Consider the following 19,097-nt stretch of genomic DNA (forward strand, 5'->3'; position numbering starts at 1 on the left):
CATGTGTTCTCATATTTCTGTAAAGTATATCTGCATTTTGGATATTTTTATTAACAAAATCCTAAAAACTATGTGCAGACACAAAAGAAAATCTTACTTGACACATTTTTTCATTATGAAAAATAATTTAATTTGTTTAGTCCAGTATTCACTTATGGGGTGATACAGAAGTTTTTTCTTAATGAAAATCTGTTCCCACTCACTATTCCTAGAGTAGCAGAGCAGCAGCTTGGCAACAGCTTAAATTTAATTAGAATTAAACTAGTAGCTAGTGCTACTGCTACAAGTCTGCAGCAGTATATATATATATATATATATATATACTGTAACAATGTCCAAGCACTCAGCGATTTGAAATTAAAAGTGTGTTTACTAGTGATGTTTTGGGGATGTAGAGTGCCCAACACTAATATTTGCACCTTTGGTAAATTTGAGCAATTAAGGCTGTGAAAAATTGTCTTTATTGTTTAACCTTTCAATCTTTTGTTTAAAAAATACACAAAAATACTCTGCTTTCATGGATTTTAACCCCTTGAGTGCTCAGAGCCATTGCTAGCACTCTCCCACCTTGAGGGAGATCTGGGGGCTCCAACCCGTTCCTACCACGGCGATCGGGCCTGTATTGTAACAGGCATTGCCAGGGCTTTTACGTTTTGTGCAGTGATGTCACGTGCAATGACATGATGATGTCACCGTGCAACTTTATTTAAAAATCACAATGGCAAGTATAGGGAAAGGGGGCATGCTGCTTAAAAGCATGTATCTCAGGCATCCAAGCAGCTACAGACCCCAAAGACCAACAGTTGGAAAGGTAATCACATAACCTTTCCAACGGTATAAGTCTTGGGGATCTGATATTTTTTAAAAAAGTTAAAACAAATATATATATTTTTTTTAAAAAACTCAAATCACCTTAGCACCCAGGTGGAAAACTAAAAGGGTTAAACAATTGCAAACACAACACAGGTTTATAAAAAAAAAACACAAAAACTTTGTTAAATATATGTGTGGCACAATTATTGGCACCTTTTTAGACAATACTTAGTGCTACCTCCCTTTGGCAAGATAACAGCTCTGAGTCTTCTCCTATAATGCCTGATGAGGCTGGAGAAGACATGGCAAGGGATCTGAGACTATTCCTCCATAAATAATCTCTCCTCTTCAGTTCACCACACAGTTTTTTGCTGAGGTTCAAGTCAGGGACTGGGATGACCATGGCAGGACCTTGATATTGTGATGAGTAAACCATTTTTGTGCTGATTTTGATGTGTTTTTTGGATCATTGTACTGCTGGAAGATTCAACCATGGCCAATTTTAAGCTTTCTGGCAGAGGCAGTAAGGTGTTCATTTATTATCTGTAGATATTTGATAGAGTCTATGATACCATGTATCCTAACAAAATGTCCAGTTCCCCTTGCAGAAAAACAGCTCCAAAACATTAAAGAACCACCACCATATTTAACAGTGGGCATGAAGTACTTTTCCATATGTCTAACTCTCTATATGCGACAAACCAACCTCTGGTGTTTATTGCCAAAAAAGTTATATTTTGGTTTCATCTGACCACAGAACCTGATCCCATTTGAAGTTCCAGTAGTGTCTGGCAAACTGAAGATGCTTGAGTTTGTTTTTGGATGAGGGTAGAGGTGTTTTACTTGAAACCCTTCCAAACAACTTGTGGTGATGTAGGTGATGTCAGATTGTAGTTTTGGAGACTTTCTGACCCAGACAAAACTAATTTTGACAATTCCCCAGCTGTGATCCTTGAAGATATTTTGGCCACTCGAACCATCCTCTTCACAGTGCGTTGAGACAATAAAGACACACATCCTCTTCCAGGTTGATTCATAATTCCAGTTGTCTGGAACTTCTTAATTATGGTCCTAGTTGTGAAAATGGGCATTTTCAATACTTTTGCTAATTTCTTATAGCCACTTCCCATTTTGTGAAGCTGAACAAACTTTTGCTGTACATCATTGCTATATTATTTGTTTTTACGCATTTGTGATGAATAACTACGGGGATTTGGCTTATGTGTTTCCTCATATTTATACCCCTGTGAAAATGGAAGTCATGGTTAAACAATTTCCTGTTCCTAATTACCCTGGTGTGCTAAAAAAATAAAATATCAATGGGAATATAATTCAAATATATTTTTGTCATATGAATTAATAGGGCTACCAATAATTGTGTCACACATATATTTAACAGGTATTTATTTATTTTTTTGGATAAAGCTGTGTTGTGTTTGAAATTGTTTGCTATCAATGAGATCAGAGTATTTGTGTGTATTTATTTTAACAAAAGATCAAAAAGTTAAACAATAAAAATAAAATTCACAGCCTTCTTTGCTCATATTTACAAAGGGTGCCAATACAAGCGGAGGGCACTGTACTTAATCCCCTTCCTCAGTACATATTTATTGGCTGACACAAAAATCAATCAACTGGCAAGGACATTGCTCGATTTTGATTGAATAGTGTCAATTTAAAGCCTTTCCTGATGCAGAAAAGTTTTTTTTATCTTCGGTATAACGTTTTAACTACATGAAAAGGTCCACAAAATATGTTTTTTTTAAAGAAACAGCTTTTATTTTTTTCAGATAAATGAAGCTAGATATTTGTTTGAAGCTAGATATTTGTTAAGCACACTGACCACTTTTTGGTATTTTGAAATACAATATCTAATCACACAGAGAAAAAAGAGAAAAATGGAACAAAAAACACAAATAAAATCAAGAAGATGTATTGAGATTTTATTGCAGTTTTACATTAAATAAAGTGGTTGAAATATAAAAATTGTTATTAAAACCTCACCAGGAGAATTGTATCAGCAGAAATGTCCTTGGATCCGTTTACATTTTTATCGTATGTTTTTCAGTTCAGTTGCTGCTTCCACTATGTCTAGACATGGTTTGAGGTTTCTGGTTGTGACTGACAGTTGTCCCAGATTCACCATCCCTATTTAATTCTGTAATTATAAGCCGCTACTAAGGATGTTATATCTATTATAAATCTCTTCATAGAGTGTTAAAGGTTAAGTGATGTTACATATTATTTTAACTGAAGTTCATACTCCAGAGACAGTTGTAGAAAATCTACAAAGCGTATTGTAAATAGATTATCAAACAACATGGGAACAATATTGTCATAATGTTGCTGTTGGTAGAAGAATATTAATTCATATTTTATTTTTATGTGTATTTAGTCTTGTTGAATGACACAGAAGTAGTACCAAAGTATTAAATGGGCTTTTACTTTGTGAAAAGAAAATGAATAATTCCTTTCAAAATAAAGAGAAACCATTGATTTAGGAGTGAAATGGACATTAACCATTATAAATCCAAACACAGCGAACTAAAAAAAAAATCTGTGTATAATACTAAATATTAGTAATTATTTTATTAAGAGTTGTTAACTTTTACATTTAGCTAGCCAACTAGAGGATTGTTTCAAGTGGTAGCATTATCTTTATATATATATATATATATATATATATATATATATATATATATATATATATATATATATATATATATATATATATATATATAATCCAAAGGAATGCAGGGGCGCACAGACCAACTCTGGTTAGGTAAAAATACAAGACTTTATTTATCCAACATTAAAAACAGATCATCAATCCTCCGGTCAGAGTAAAAGCAATATCTGCATCAATACAGGTGTGTGAACAGGAGCTCCTCGCATACGCGTTTTTTTGCGACTGCACACTTGATCACTGCATACTGGAGCTCCTGCTCATACATCCTTAAATGTCGTACAAGCATTAATTAACACTCCTGAATGGAATTAATTACATTATCATACAAAACGGACTCAAAGTTTAGCGCATGTATGCACTGAGGAAATCATTAGCATATCCTCAATATGTATATTCTAATTTACATGATGCAAATTCAAACAATGAGAAATATCAGAAACCAAGACAAACACCCCCTAATCTTTATCAGATTAAATGAAGGAGCTTTGTACAAATTGAGAAGAAAGAGAGATATCAACAAAATCAACGATACTGTATAGCTGCAATCTTTATGTTACTAGTATGTTGCTCCTTATACTAATACATTCCTATGCATTTTTATATATCTCAAAAGTTATACTTATTTTTGTATTCCAAATTGACCTCACTATTAGGGATGGGCGAATGTTTCTAAAAACTCAAATTTAAAACAAATTTTGATACATTCGTTCATTCGAATCAAATTTCGAATGTTTATATAACATTCTAACATTCTATTTTCGAATTTTCGTTTTCGAATTTTTCAATAAAATTCAAAAATATTTGTTCGAATAATAGAATGTTTAGCTATGTACTCATTCAATTTCAAAATGTAATATTGAATGTGACATTAAAATTTGAAATAGTATTTCTAGTCTACAACTGTGTTTAATAAATGTAATATTCAAATTTGAATGCTACATTCGAATTCGAATGTCACATTCCAATTTGAAATAGTATTTCTAGTCTAATACTGTGTTTTAAATGTGATATTCGATTTGAATGTGATATTCGATTTGAATGTGACATTTGAATTCGAAATAGTATTTCTAGTCTAATACTGTGTTTTATAAATGTAATATTCGAATTCGAATGTGACATTCGATTCGAAATGTGATATTCGATTTGAATGTGACATTCAAAAGTGTTTCTAGTCTACAATTGTGTTTTATAAATGTAATATTGGAATCGAATGTGATATTCAAATGTAACATTCGAATTCGAATGTAACATTCGAATTCGAATGTGACATTCGAATTCGAATGTGACAATCGAAAACTGTAAATAACATTCGAAAATCGAATTTTTAAGAATATTCGTTCTTATCAACATTCTATTAAGTAAATCAAATTTCTACAATAACATTCGTTCTAACTTTCGAATTCGGATATAAACACATTCGCCCATTCCCTACTCACTATGTTAGCATTATCACTATTATAAACATGTGAAATAAAATAAGATAATTCCTATACCTTGCTTGAAACTGATCTAACATATGAATATAAAAAATGGTGTACACAGAACAACATTGTATATCTATGTATCAGAACATAAAATTAGTAGTGATAAGAGCATACATATAGGTGAGACCTGATTACATAATTTGTCCAAGGCTCCCTATTATTTTAACGCAAAGTTGCATGTCTGAAAGTAAAATTATACACCGTATTGAGATTATTATTGAAAAACTTAGTAATGTACCAAATCAACTTATGTTTATATCAGTTTTTAGAGAAAATTATATAATTAAGTTTATGTACAAAAGACTCCTGTCTAATTAGAAATGTAACTATCTCTATGTGACCCTCTAAGTATACTATGTTGGTAGAATTACTAAGTAAATAGATCCAGGTCCCTCCTCATATTTAAGCCATTTGGAAGGCTTGTCTGTAAGGAGAAGATCCAAAAGACCTCCCTTTTATCAAGGACAGCCTCTCTGTCACCCCCTCTCTTGCTCGGAGGAACAAAGTCAAAACCCTGAATAGATAAGGCACTAATGTCTGCATTATGTTTAGTTTTGAAATGTCTCGCCACTGGGGTGTCAGAGAAGTTGTCCTCAATAGATCTAATAATAATAATAATAATTCCTTTCAAAATAAAGAGAAAGCATTGATTTAGGAGTGAAATGGACATTAACCATTATAAATCCAAACACAGAGAACTAAAAAAAAATCTGTGTATAATACTAAATATTAGTAATTATTTTATTAAGAGTTGTTAACTTTTACATTTAGCTAGCCAACTAGAGGATTGTTTCAAGTGGTAGCATTATCTTTATATATATATATATATATATATATATATATATATATATATATATATATATATATATATATATATATTTCACACTTTTTCTGAGGAGGGGATATGTTCCCTGAAATGTCACAGTAAAGGCACCATTTGAAAAAAGACTTGCGAGTTTAAGTCTGTTGTTTTTTAATAAATAAATATATATATATATATTTATATATATAACTCCCCTATCCCTCCCACTGTCTGATGTTGTCAGCTTTATTTTGCAATAGAGAAAATACACGGTGCAATGTAAAGTGTAACAGATACAGAGAAATATACAAAGTATTGGCCCTAATTTGTTAAAGTAACACAGAAACTTTCAAAACATAATCTGAATTTGCAAAAATAACTGTAAATCTAAATGTATTAAAATAAAAAAGAGAAAGCTTAAATGTAATAATACTGAAAAGTCCCAAACTGAAGTGTAAATTAATATAAAATACAAAGTATAAAGTGTAAGTGTAACAAACCTCTCATATCATACAGTGCTATATTGTACTTGGCTTGCCTCTCCATAAACAGAAATGCAGAGAAATTTGCCTGTCTAAAATCTTGTGAGAGATTTTGCAGTGCTGGAGGATCATTTTAGATCATATCATCTGAGCAGGGAGCCATATGGAAGGCATCTGTTATCTCTCTGGTACTTCCAGGTTCTGCTCTTTTTTTATAACATTCAGTGAGTTCAGCCCCTGTGAAGTCTGCACTATAATTTCTCTCAAACCATAAATACAAATATACCATTTGCTTGTGCTGCATTTGTGCCCCATTAAGCCTCATAAACCCACTATAGGCCATATTAATCCAGTTGTTGCCGTGTTAACTCCTTGTATGCAGTGTGAACTCCAAATTGCCAAATATTAGTGGTTAACAAGGCAAATCTGGGGTTTACTGAGCAAAGTAGCACTGCAGGAAGTTTTCTTGGATAAGCCTTGCCGTTATTGTCTGCATTTGCACATTTTGTGTACACATTCATGTCTTAAAATATTTTTCCAGTGTATATGCAATGTGTACAATACAAAAAGTGACAATGCAGCTAATAAGGATGCAGGTTATCCAATATTATGCATTGTGCTTAGTAACAATTAGTGTAAGCTAGCACAAAAGTGATATTGCTCAAGTGAAAAAAGAAATGATCACATGACTACATGGCCACAAAATTGAAAGTCATACAACAAAAGTCATGTGATCATGTTCATGTACCACCAAAAAAAAGATTTAATTGTAGGGACAAGAGAGTCAAAATTAAACATAAATTATTCAGACAGAGGGGCCTATTTATCAAAGCGTCAACTGAAAATACGCTGGAATTCCACATTGTAATTGTCGCAAGATTGATCCGCCAAAGTGTCAAGATCAGCAAATGTTGAAATTTGTGTTGTAAAATACGATCCTGTGATCTCAATCCGATGCAGATCGATGCGAGTTGAAAACCATGGTATTCGAGTGGAATCATGTTCATTCGCCCTCCTATTCGACACTATTTGAAGCTCTCGCGAAGTTATCAAAAATTCTACATTTACGCTTTTACGTCTTTTCTGACTCAGCGTACCTAGTTTTTAATCCGACACCCTTGAGGTTGTGGATGCCATAGAACTCAATGGGAGTCTAAAAACACAGAAAGCTTATGTCCAATGCCGCAAGAGAATGAAGTATATCACATAATAAAAGTAAATTCAAAACTTTATTAAAATTGTATAGCCTTTCTAAGTCAAACAATATTATTGCTACACATTTGGTGCACTAGTAGATATAGGGATAAAAATGTAAAAAAACATTGCTACTTATGGATTATGCTACAATTTTGTATCTCATTACAAAGCAAGGGGACAATATTTCTACATATTTGGTGCAAAGTTTTGCCCCAAACTTGTTGCACTAATAGATATAGAGATACAACTGAAATAAATTCACAACATAATATAGCTAACTTCCTTTTTATATTCTGTGAAAAATCGATGTGCACCATGTTTTAGCCATGTAATACAAGTCCCACTCTGCACTTCGCGCCATATTTGACTCAACACTTATTTACACCAATTATGACGCAAACTCCTAAATAACCCACACAATAGTGAATTTTTCCACTACTTTTGATTGGAATATGCATAATCACATGATTTATGACATCAGTCAATCTGATTCAAATACACATTACAAACTATCACTAATGAATCAAATTGCTCGATACTTGTGTCATTGATCACTCATCAGAACTTGTAAGTGCCATTTGTATTAAAGATAAACATTGATGCTTACATAAGAACACACAGTATAATATTTTAGACAAGGATTTTAAAATTCAAATTGATGTTTGATTCAATATAATCTTAAACTGATAGCTCAAAGGGATAGCCCACCTAACACTAAACTGTCATGATTCAGATACAGCAGAAATTAAAATCACCTCTTTACTGGCATGCTCAGTGTATTTCTTCCTTCTCTTGAATTTATTTTTCAGTAAGAAATATCATCTTATATGCCAGCCCATTTTATAACACCTGTGAAGGAGTGGTTTTTAAAACAAGATTGCAATCAGGAGGGGTTAGACAGGTGCAGAAAAAAACCTGGCCCAGCTCTTAAAGGGACAGGAAACCCCAAAATATTATTTCATGATTTGGATAGAACATACAATTTTAAACAACTTTCCAATGTACTTCTATTCTCAAAGCACATTTGAAAATAGAAGTGGGTTTTAAAATTGCATGCTCTATCTGAACCATGCAACTTAAAGGGACATAATACTCATATACTAAATCACTTGAAACTGATGCAGTATAACTGTAAAAATCTGACAGGAAAATATCACCTGAGCATCTCTATGTAAAAAAGGAAGATATTTTACCTCACAATTTCCTCAGCTCAGCAGAGTAAGTTCTGTGTAAAAAGTTATACTTCAGCTGCTGCCCAGCTGCAGATAAAAAAAAAAATGAAGAAGAAATGAACAGCAGCCAATCAGTATCAGCAGTGCTGAGGTCATGAACCCTTTTACTGTGATCTCATGAGATTTGACTTAACTCTCATGAGATTTTATTGTAAACTTCCTTACACTTAATTGGGAAATAACATGAGAGTGCACGGGGCTCATCCCTTCAGCTGTACCGGGACAGACATACTGATATGCTGCTTAGAAATCCTTTACAATGGGATGTGGCTACTGAGGAACTTTTGAGGTAAAATATCTTTCTTTTTTACATAGAGATGTTCAGGTGATATTTTTTAGTCAGCTTTTTACAGCTATACTGCATCACTTTCAAGTGTTTAAACATTTGGGTATTTTGGCCCTTTAAATTTTCAATTTCCTATCCTTTTAAAATATCCATTGATTGCAAATAAATATATATGATACCCTGATTACATGTTATATTTGCAATTATTCCTGCTTAGAATAATAATACATTTACAATATATACATATAGTGGTATAAATAAACACAGAGATATGACAGACAACATTGTTTAAACAAAAAAAGGAACTTAGGGACATGTAAATATGTTTGCAAAAGATTTCAGATATTACAAATATATATATATATATATATATATATATATATATATATATATATATATATATATATATATATATATATATATATATATATATATATATATATATATATATATAAAAGTATGTGCGCACTGCAAGGATATGTACAACGTATAGCATTAATAATCATTTAAAAAATAAATAAAAAATATGACTCCTAGAAATACAAATGCACATTAATTTCTGTGAAAGTGTCATATAACAAATCAATATAAAAATAACTTTCTATGAGATAATTTTTGTTGAGGTACAAATCAATCAATTTCTTGGACATTAACAGTTGAAAAATAAAAGATTAGCTTTAGAAAAATGAGCTTGTTCATGGACAGTAATGAAATTATATAAATAAAGTTGGGAAAAAACCCGAATAGCTGCGACAACGATGACTGTTAGTTAACACCAGTCCGATGCTCTTCGCATCATACTTGACGCGCGTGTTTTTGATATCTTTTTTTTTTTAAATAAGGAGATCATATTCAGGTCCACAGCAGCAATGCTTGCCGATGTTTGGCCAGCGTATTGAAGCCGGTTAATGCAACATAGTTGACGCTTTGATAAATAGGCCCCAGGGCATGAAATTTTAAGACACTTTTAAGTTAACTTCTATTATCAAATGTATTACATTTCCTGTTTCCTGTTTTGTAAAAAAAAAAAAAAGCAGCATTCTCTCTCTCTCTTTCTTTTCATTTCTTTTTTCTCATTACTCATTGAATTAATACCAGAACTGAATATTTGTATTTCATGCTTCTTACATGACATCATTATACTAATGTATTTTTTTTTTTTTTACTTTTTGTGATAGTACAAAACATGGGCAGTAATTACTAGCTTTCATATCAAATTAGCAAACATATCTTCAAATAATTGTTCAAAAAAAGTAGAAAAGTTTCACAGCAGTATTCCAAATGTCCAGATGTGGGTCAGCTTTTAACCACTGAAAACTGAAACTAATACATGTGCGTTAAAGAAAGAAGAAAACACAGATGTTGTGAGCAGAATTCCACCTCCTGATTATTATTTTGTTTAACTTCACTGAAACAAAAACAGGTTTCTGTGTAGGAACACTTCAAATAATGCCTATGTAACCTTACTTTTACAGTACCTACATTTCATTCCTCACACTGGAAAGTCTCACCACTGAAAAGGAGGTGAGACAACTACAGTATGTCTGAAAACTTGTGCCTAACCTGCAGAGCAGTGCTTGTAATATATCACACTACTGGCAATGTTTCCCTATTAAAATGTAGGTTACTCCCATGGAACTCCCAAGCTAACTCCCCCCACATACAGTATATCTATGTCATGTCTACTATTTATCTTGCTAATAAAGGAAAAAAAATTGTTCCTATTAAAACTTTATGGGCTAGACTATTAGCAAATTCTTTTCATTCTCTTGGTATCTTTATTTGAAATGCAAGAATGTAAGTTTAGATGCCGGCCCATTTTTGGTGAACACACTGTGTTGTTCTTGCTGATTGGTGGGTCAATTCACCTACCAATAAACAGGTGATTTCCATGGTTCTGAACCAATAAAATAGCTTAGATGCCGTCTTTTTCAAATAAAGAAAGCAAGAGAACGAAGAAAAATTGATACTAGGAGTAAATTAGAAAGATGTTTAAAATTGCATGTTCTAGCTGAATCACGAAAGAAAATATTTGGGTTCAGCGTCCCTTTAAGTGTACTTTGTAATTTATTTCTGAAGTGCTTTTTGCATCTTTTCGGAAACAGTTTTTTGTAAAACAGTTAACCCCAGCTCTGAGATTTCAATTTTGCTCCACTTGTTGAGAGAAGGGCATATCATTCATCCTGAGTGTACGAGCTTGGCGTGATTTTTCCTTGCCAGCTCAGAGGTTCTACCTTGGGGAAGCAGATTTGCATGTGTGAATCTGACCCCCAAGGGCTCTGGAACAGCTTACACTGCTTTGTACATGGAGCCCTTAAAATATTATGTATTATAAAAGAAAATGCATGTAAATAAAACATATATAGATATAATGCTCCTCTAAACTTTTAACCCCTTACCCACCCTCACCCATCACAACCTAACCCTACTACACTATCAACCCCTAATCTACCATCGCTCTGATCACTATTAACCCCTGCATTATTAACACCTTAACAGCAATACCCACATCACAAACTTTCCCCTAACCTATTCACCCCCTAACCACCACAAATCCCCATTGCAAACTACCCCTACACTACTTTACCCCCTAACAGCTAACTTCCCAAGACTACTAACCTAAGATCCACTAAGTTACAAGAAATAAAAAAACACTACTGTTTAAAAAAAATACCAAAAATAAAAAACACTACAAGTAAAAGCCCTATTTTAAAACTGAAGTCCGCTAAAAAAAATCCCCTCCCTAAAAAAATATATATATACTAAAACCTACTCTAAAAATTGTCCTGAAAAAGCCATTTGTTGGGCAGTACCCCAGTTGAATTAATCACAGCTTTTTTTTAATCGAAAAACCCTATAATAAATCCAAAGTAAACCCTGCACCCCCCAAAAAAACTACATTTACTAAAAAAACTACTCAAAAAATTGCCCTGAGAAGAACTTGAGTGATTAACTCTTTTGTTGTTTAAAAAAAAAACCCTATCCTAAAAAATGCCCTGAAAAGGTCATAGGTGATATAGCTCTTTTGCTTTAAAAAAACCCAAAAACCCTATCCTAAAGGCGTTGTTCCTCTGGGGCTGTCTTCTTCTTTTCTTCCACCCAATCCTTCATCCTCTTTCACCCGATGCTTCTTCATATTTTCACCGCAGCACACTGAAGCTTGAATGCAAGGTCCCTCCTTGTATAGGAGTGCTCTTGCATTTCAATTGGCTGATTTTCCAATAAGTGTTAGCAAGTATCCTACAGCGCTAGAAAGGTGACCTCTGGCTCCTTAACAGAGTGGGTCCCTAGCCACCCACAATACAAGTAAATACACAAAGAGAAGCTGAAGGAGCGCCTAATCAAAGGCAAGGTCTAAAGGCAAATGTAAAGTCTAAAAACAGAGAATAATGGGGATATGATATATGTCTTAAAAAGTATGTATATTTAATAACATAAAATGCATAAAATATATCACAAAATAGTGCATGGATCCATGACTTAGTAAATACAATCTTAAAATAAGGAATAATAAAGCATAAACTATTAAAATATGAAAGTCAGATGAGACAAGTAAGATAAAAATAGCAGTAAAACATACAATCAATGCAATCAATCAATCAATTTAGATATTAAAAAAAAAAAAAAAACATACGGACAAAAGGAAAAAAACAGTGGTTATTAGGCAATCAATGCCAAGTGTAAGATATTACACGTTAATAATAAAGTTCGTCAGGTAATATCTCAGCTCTCCTCCTGAGTGTTATCCAAAGTGCATGTGCAGAAAAAGAAATTTTTGTCAAGTCCACAATATAGATGCTGTGTTCAAAAATCCAATGTGTTACAAAAATGAAATAAAAATGTGAAAAACGTGACAAAATATTAAAAATATAGAAATGTCAAAAATGTAAAAAATGAAGACAGCTGTGTATATCCAGAAATCAAAAATCAATAAGTGATTTTAAAAATGAGAATCAAAGTCAAAAGAAATATTCTGTGTAAATAATCCAGTTAAAAATAAAATACCAAAAAACTGTGAATGTGAAGGTCCTCAAATCCTGTGGAAAAGAAATAATAACAACATAGAGCAGTACTGTTTAAGTAAATAACATGTGATTGAAATATATCTCACCATATATTGCCAACGCGTTTTGGCCCACTGTAGGGCCTTTCTCAAGACTCAGACTATTTTTATCTTACTTGTCTCATCTGACTGTCATATTTTAATAGTTTATGCTTTATTATTCCTTATTTTAAGATTGTATTTACTAAGTCATGGATCCATGCACTATTTTGTGATATATTTTATGCATTTTATGTTATTAAATATACATACTTTTTAAGACATATATCATATCCCCATTATTCTCTGTTTTTAGACTTTACATTTGCCTTTAGACCTTGCCTTTTATTAGGCACTCCTTCAGCTTCTCTTTGTGATTTTCCAATAAGCATTCAAATCAGTCAATAGAATGAAAGCTTTTTATATTGGCTAATAAAAATTTGATTGGAAAATCAGTTTAAAGGTTAAGTAGTGTAGGGGTTATTGCGATGGGGGTGTTATGTTGGTTTAGGGTTTTATAGTGTAGGGGATTAATAGGTATGGGGGGTTTGGCAGATTAGGGGTTATTCTTGAAGGCTGCGGTAAATTGACCTAGTTGAGTGATAAATTTAAAAAGGATTATTAATTTTACATCATCAGTGTAGGTGGCGATGCTGCTTAGAATATAGTGCCATCATCGTCAACCATTGCAATGTATAGTAAAATGCTGCCTTTAAACACTGATGTTAGCCTCTTGGAATTTTTTAGCTTTTGAATATCTCACAACCTCGTGAAACTTTTGATTATCGGGCCACGGTGAGAGAATGACAACATTTTAATCCTAGACTTCTGTAAAAAAATCAGAGTTTGAAACATTTCAAATAAAGAAAAGTTTAAAAAGTACTTTAGCGCCCTTAAGAAGATGCAATTTGGTTTGCACGAGAGTGGGGTGGGGTTTTTTTTTAGGTTTTTTTTCTCCATTGACTTCTATGGGGGAATACTTGAACACGCCCGTGATATTCTAACTTTGACTTTTTGCACTTATAAGTTTAGTGCAAGAGCAAAAACAGTTTACTTTCAAGTGGGCATTAATAAGCACTCCACTTGTAATCTGGTCCATTATGTCAGTTCCCGTTAGCAGGTGTATAATCTAAAAATAATGAAAATAAATAATATAAATTAAACTTTCCGTATAGAATTCAGGAACGACCAATGAGATTTCATCATCATATCCAAATAAACCAATCAAATATGAATGAAAGTTTTTAACAATTAGGTACTTTGCTTTGTCTGAAATCACATATTATAAACCAACCAATAAGAATATTTTACAAAACAAAATCAGACTCATAGAGGCAAATGTATCACATGGTACATCACAACCAATAGGATTATATAATAAAAAGCTATCTTTCAGGCAGTTGTTAATGAACAAGTCCAGAACAAAGTAAGCATTTCGAAGTGGCCATCCACATGATTCCAGGTGACCAGGCAAATACTTTTTAAGTCCGGAACAAAGTTTGTGAGAAATCTTTATCGTAATAATGTTCATGGAGTCCAGAAATTAAAATAAGATGCTAAATGAAATGTGTGAAAAAATAACATTAGTGAAATGAAAAAATACATTTAAAAAAAAAAAAATACCATAATTATTTCCAATTATTGATTGATAAAGCACTGTTTCTAGTTTGGCGAGACCAAGAAGAAAAATACAGATTTTTGTTAAAGGGAAGTGGCCGCAGCTTATTACACCTTAAATGGAATTTTAACAGTTCTCACACTTTAAACTGTGAAATATCTCCATTGCAATGTAGCCACCAAAATGGTGTGCAAACAGGATCACACCTTTGTGGCTAGGCTTGAAAAAGGAACAGTGCATTCATCTAAAGACTTTCAAAAGGGATTTCCTTTGAACAGGTTTTGTCTTTACATTCACAAAGCATTTGAAAGTGTGATCATAAAGGTACTATCCCGTTTGAAAGCTTGATCACAAATCCATAGATCTTTTTGAAAGAGGGTATAAGGCATGTTTCCTTTTGAAAGCCTGGTCATGAAGGCATGATCCGTTTGGAAGCCCATTTATGAAGACACCTGTACTGAAAGTGACAATAACGACAATTCAAGTGTGAATTAAAAACCAACATTTACATAAAGTGCTTCAGGTTCTGATATCTCTTTTTCCTGAAGACCCACTTAGCTGTACAGGATATCACATATTTAAAAAATAAATATAATATATATATATATATATATATATATATATATATATGTAAGTTCACATATATATGTTATTTTATTTTTTACACACTGCATACGGACTATACAATTGGGATTAATAGAGCTTTAATGAATCTAGGAAAAAAGGGGGTTAGAGTCTGCGCTGGGATCTCTCAGCTGAGCATAAAAAATACTGGCACCACAGTCAGTAAGAGCTAAGCAGTAGATTAGTGAAGAAATATTACCCTTAGCAATAAAAGCTAGAGAGAAATAGATACGTAAATAGTAAAAAAATATTTATTATAATAACTTCTAAAAAATTATCTTAAAACCATAAAAAATGTGGGCTCAAACAATACTTCTTTGGAGACATCTCTCCTTGAAGTTGCACACACATAGTCCATGCTGTTATGAATTTAAAACAGCACTTATGATTCTAGGCTATCTATAACGGTGGATTAAAGTTATTTCCAGGGAGTATATATAATTAAATGATATGTCCAAACACAGTACCTTATTTATTTCTGTCTTTATGAAATTGCTTGGTTCTGCTGTGTAATCATCAGCTTGGTCATCCACAAGTTGCATCTCTACTGTTTCGGTGTACCGTGTCACATGACCTGAGAGGGCGTTGTTATTGCTGATTAATGAACCACTACAATTAATCTGTTGCAGTTTGATAAAAAATACTTTTAACAACTTCTTATAGTTTCTCTTCTGTCTTTGGAGAGTATTGAGATGAGGTTGAAGCTGTTTCTTTATTGTCCTCCACAACAATCACACTATGGTGCCACTCTCCTCAGATGTCTACCAAGCTCCACAGGGGGACTATAAACTTGCCATATTCAACAGTTTCTTCCACACTTCACACTTGTAGAGTAAAAAAAATGTCCCAAAGGGTTTTTATAAATCAAGACCATGTATACAAATAAACCTTAAAATGTCGTCTGTGGCCATTTCAGATTGTCTTAGAATACTTTCAAAGATATCAAAAAGGGCCAGTTTGGGACTTTATCAAGTGTCTTTAGGTGTTTAATTTGATAAAATTGTCTGGAAAACCTGTTGAAAAGTATAAAGAAAATTGATTATGATCATCAAGAAAATTTTGTCTCCATGTTAAAAATATGGCTTTTTTTGTGAGCCACCAACATGTTCTAAGCAAATAGAAACACCTGAAAACCTGCTATTGTGATTGTGTCAAAACAAAAGGGCCCTCTTTTAGATGACAAAGCACAGAATAAAAAAATGCCTATAAATTGTAATCAACCCCATAGTTATTAAACAGTTAAGACGTAGAAGAGATGTCCTAGAATGAGAGGAAAAGATACGCCAGTAGGTTCTTTTGAGATTTCCTTCTGCTGCAGTCACCAACACAGTTTTTTTTTGTGTTCTTTTTCATTTGTGAACTGGTAATGGTGTTCCAGTTCCAGATAAGCAGGGCTGTCATTGCATAGTTAAAGGGACAGATTCTCTAAAACTTTCTTGTATTTCCAAACGGCAAAACATGGCCAATGGGTTTAGCAAACATTTGATGCTATAGTGTTTTTAGTAGGCATGTGTAATCAGAGTAGGATTAATGTAAAAAAAATAATAATCTGAAAAGGAGTATTTTCCTTTAAGATAAAAAATGTGCAAGGCTATAGGGTCGAATTTAACATGGTGCGGACAGACATGATCTGCTATAGAGAATCATGTCTGCCACACACCCCTACAAATTTACACTATTCAATAACAATCCTTTAATGTAAATTATGTAGAAGTGGATCAAAATGACATAGTCATTTATCTCTTAATCATCTACACATTTGTAGAAGATGCTTATATTTAAGACTTATATATGTTCAAGGTTATAACCATTTTCTGATGATGTGTATGAAAAGGAAAAAGGCACATAATTGTGTAGAACAGTTTACCTGTCTAAGAATGTACTGGATCTTTTTGTCTAGGGCTAAGAATGGCTTCAGTCTATTGTTTGTCGTTTGGGTAAACCAGTCACTACAAAGGTATACAAAGATTCTGTCAGAAAATGTTTCAATCGTTTGCAGTGCTTATGATGGACTTAAAGAGACATTAAACACTTTGAGATGGTAATATAAAATGATAAATTGTATATATAAAAAAAGTCTGCAATATACTTTCATTATTTATTTTGTCCTCTTTTCCTGTAATTCCATTATGTAATTGTGAACTTTTCAGTTCCTTTTAGAAATGAAAGTGCAGAACACTGTTATATTTTACACAGCTATTGGCTGCACACTCTAGTGACCTATTTATAACTGTCTTTAATTGGCCACAGCAGAGAAGGTAACCTAAGTTACAACATGGCAGCTCCCATTGCTTTATAGACACTAAAACTTTACACTTATTTTGTCAATATTTAAACAGCTAATGAAACTTTAAAAAATAAATCTACATGTTTTTCTCGAACTAATCTTTTGTTTGAATGTATCATTTTATCTATCATTTATATAGTGTTTGATGTCCCTTTAACAGTAAACTGATTTCTACCAGGTAAAGTACTCTGGCAGTATGAAGTGTTCCATATGGGCCAACATAAACAAGCATAGCAACCAATAGCATCAGGGCTGAACACTAGAACAGTAAATTATTTATGACACAGGACCAAATGAATATTAAAAGCTTGGCAGTAAATTTATTTTGTGGGTGTTAAGTTACATTTTAGAAGAGTAAAATAAAAAGATTCATGGATTGTGAACTAAAGTTACCTAAGTTTAGAGGAAAGGGAAGTTTGAAAGTTTAAAATGTACCCATATGTGTGTAATCAATGCTTATATATATATATATATATATATATATACTGTAGATATATATGCATATGTTTGTGTGCATGATTCAATGGGGCCGATTTACTACAGTGCGGACAGACATGATACAATGTAGCGTATCATGTCCGCTGCACATCGATAAATGATGACAGCATAGCCTGTCAGCATTTATCATTGCACAAGCAGTTCTTGTGAACTGCTTGTGCAATGCTGCCCCCTGCAGATTCGTGGCCGCTAGCAGGGGGTGTCAATCAGCCGGATCATATGGGATTGGCGGAATGAAGACCACAGCCTCAGAGGCAGCGGTCAAGTTATGGAGCAGCGGTCTTTAGACCGCTGCTTCATAACTACTGTTTTCGGCAAACCTGAAGGCTCACGCGGAAACTGGGGCATCAAGCTCCATTCGGAGCTTGATAATTCGGCCCCAATGTCCAGTTTGTCAAATAGTAGTGTATATTAGTATATTTTAGAATTGCATGTTAGTAATTCCTGCATTGTATAATGAATGCAGTTTTCAAATAGGAGCAGACATCCAAAGGGTGGAGTCTCGAGACATAATAAAAGTGCTGTTTTGTAATTTCATAAATACCCTGTCAAACACTAGAATCCACAATAAGTATAACATTTTCATTTTTAATTGCTGGATAACAAGCAAATATATTCCAACTTTAGAACTAGGGGTAGATTTACCAATGAGCGGGTGGACATGATCCGCTGTAGCCAATCATGTCCACCGCACATCAATACATGCCAACAGCATACGCTGTCTGCATTTATCATCGCACAAGCATTTCTCATGAAATGCTTGTGCAATACCGCCCCCTGAGCATTTGCAGCCAATCGTATCTAATCAGCACCCCCTCAGAGGTGTTGGACAAGTTAAGGAGCAGCGTTCGTATGACCGCTGCTTTTTAACTTATGTTTCTGGTGACCCTGAAGGCTTGCGTGGAAACTGCTGCATTTGCAGCATAATAAATCCCCACCCTAATTCTCTAACACCTAATTATTTGTTCTAGTTTTTGTAAATAATCTATTGCATGTTATCCCTATTTTGTTTAAATATATAAAACCAACTGAAAGGGGACATT

At 33.2% G+C, this 19,097-nt stretch overlaps 1 protein-coding gene across 2 annotated transcripts in view; it reads left to right on the top strand.

Annotated features, from left to right (window-relative positions):
- Positions 1-19,097, top strand: part of CPZ (carboxypeptidase Z) — a 283,985-nt gene that overhangs the window by 260,502 nt on the left and 4,386 nt on the right. The gene's annotated exons all lie outside the window — the stretch shown is intronic.

Source organism: Bombina bombina, chromosome 2 (assembly GCF_027579735.1).
Source record: "Bombina bombina isolate aBomBom1 chromosome 2, aBomBom1.pri, whole genome shotgun sequence".
Classification (NCBI taxonomy): domain Eukaryota; kingdom Metazoa; phylum Chordata; class Amphibia; order Anura; family Bombinatoridae; genus Bombina; species Bombina bombina.